This window comes from Schistocerca gregaria, unplaced genomic scaffold, assembly GCF_023897955.1.
Source record: "Schistocerca gregaria isolate iqSchGreg1 unplaced genomic scaffold, iqSchGreg1.2 ptg000757l, whole genome shotgun sequence".
Taxonomy (NCBI): domain Eukaryota; kingdom Metazoa; phylum Arthropoda; class Insecta; order Orthoptera; family Acrididae; genus Schistocerca; species Schistocerca gregaria.
The window spans coordinates 1-2,500 of record NW_026062128.1 but is presented as its reverse complement, the minus strand read 5'-3'; positions in this window follow the sequence as shown (position 1 = coordinate 2,500).

Here is a 2,500-nt window from a genome sequence, read left to right as displayed (position 1 = left end):
ATTATGTCACTCAGTACGTAACGACGGATGATCAGTGTGGGTTACGCGTACATCAGCGGACAGTCCACACAGGCCGTACCACAACGTACACTGACTGCATCGACAACCGAATGCAACTGAACAGCTGCAAGGCTCATTTCACAAACAAACGCCTGACCGACCAGCTTGGAAGGGCAGGAGGGGAGGGCGATATTCGTTCTGTAGCGGTACACCCTTCCAGTGGTTAGCGGGACTGTGTAGAAAGTACGCAACACTCGAAAGACCTTTATGTGAGGGTACGCACCATGGCATCAAGAAATACACATGACACCAGAGGATCCAAGCAGTGAACTATGTTCAGAGGGTTGCTGTTAGGCAAAGCTACATTCCTGTGACGTTACATGTGACAGTTAAGGTGCAGTGTAAGTTAGGTTAAGGTGCAGCGTAAGTTAGGTTAAGGTGCAGCGTAAGTTAGGTTAAGGTGCAGCGTAAGTTAGGTTAAGGTGCAGCGTAAGTTAGGTTAAGGTGCAGCGTAAGTTGGGTTAAGGTGCAGCGTAAGTTGGGTTAAGGTGCAGCGTAACTTGGGTTAAGGTGCAGCGTAACTTGGGTTAAGGTGCAGCGTAACTTGGGTTAAGGTGCAGCGTAACTTGGGTTAAGGTGCAGCGTAACTTGGGTTAAGGTGCAGCGTAACTTGGGTTAAGGTGCAGCGTAACTTGGGTTAAGGTGCAGCGTAACTTGGGTTAAGGTGCAGCGTAACTTGGGTTAAGGTGCAGCGTAACTTGGGTTAAGGTGCAGCGTAACTTGGGTTAAGGTGCAGCGTAACTTGGGTTAAGGTGCAGCGTAACTTGGGTTAAGGTGCAGCGTAACTTGGGTTAAGGTGCAGCGTAACTTGGGTTAAGGTGCAGCGTAACTTGGGTTAAGGTGCAGCGTAACTTGGGTTAAGGTGCAGCGTAACTTGGGTTAAGGTGCAGCGTAACTTGGGTTAAGGTGCAGCGTAACTTGGGTTAAGGTGCAGCGTAACTTGGGTTAAGGTGCAGCGTAACTTGGGTTAAGGTGCAGCGTAACTTGGGTTAAGGTGCAGCGTAACTTGGGTTAAGGTGCCAACGTGGGTTAGGTTAAGGGGCCAACGTGGGTTAGGTTAAGGGCCAACGTGGGTTAGGTTAAGGGGCCAACGTGGGTTAGGTTAAGGGCCAACGTGGGTTAGGTTAAGGGCCAACGTGGGTTAGGTTAAGGGCCAACGTGGGTTAGGTTAAGGGCCAACGTGGGTTAGGTTAAGGGCCAACGTGGGTTAGGTTAAGGGCCAACGTGGGTTAGGTTAAGGGCCAACGTGGGTTAGGTTAAGGGCCAACGTGGGTTAGGTTAAGGGCCAACGTGGGTTAGGTTAAGGGCCAACGTGGGTTAGGTTAAGGGCCAACGTGGGTTAGGTTAAGGGCCAACGTGGGTTAGGTTAAGGGCCAACGTGGGTTAGGTTAAGGGCCAACGTGGGTTAGGTTAAGGGCCAACGTGGGTTAGGTTAAGGGCCAACGTGGGTTAGGTTAAGGGCCAACGTGGGTTAGGTTAAGGGCCAACGTGGGTTAGGTTGCCAGAGATGTGTCAAATCAGGATGTACGTTTGGCTGGTGTCAGGTGGTGGGTTGGTTCGATGCCTTTATAAGGAGTGTGGCCAAAGGGTATTTTATTACTTGTACCTTTTGTGTTGTGGCGTGGCGTTGCGTCCTGTGTTGATACTGGGTGGACCACTGTGGGTGTTGCTGGCTGATTTGAGCTGCGTTGTTTGCGGGTGGTGTGAGACATTCTGTCTTATTAGTGGACGTGACGTTCCTCTTGTCGTTCTTTGGATAGTGTCCTGTGGCAGCGAGGATAAAATGGATGTTGTTGAACGATAGTGCTTTGGTGCTTTCGCTTTGTTACACACAGAGTGGACTGTGAGATAGGGTGACTGGGTCGAGTGCGGTTCACACTGTCCTCCCCAGTTTACAGTATGTATCATCTATGTATGTGGTCCTGCATCATTTACTAAGCAGGGACGTCAGACGACTGAAATATTAGTTATGTACTGATGTAAAGCAGAATGCTTACCTTCCACCAGTGGGCGAGTATCGACTCTGCCCCAGCGTTGCCACCGCAGGAAGCGGTGTCGGAAACACTACCCGCACACCGTCACCACTGTGCGGGGGGACGGACCCTCTATATCCTCAGCGGCGCACTCTTTGCCACCGGGCGTCACGTCTCGCGGCCCGCCGTCCAGAGCATGTATTGGGACAGCGGGACTTTGGCTTTTGGGAGATAACTCTTCATGAAGTGGAAGATATAGGGGTGGACTGCAATGTACGATTGCGGGAAAAGTCCGCCGTACATCCGCTCGAGTTGCGAGTCGGGCGGTGGGGGTGGCGCATTCACAGGTGCGGCTGGAGTGACCGTCGGTCCACCACTTTTGACTCGATTTGCGTCACCTGCCGTGAAGAGGGGGTGCAGCAGGCGTTTTACTCTGGGTCGTCAAGCGGGCGCTGTAGGCGACATCG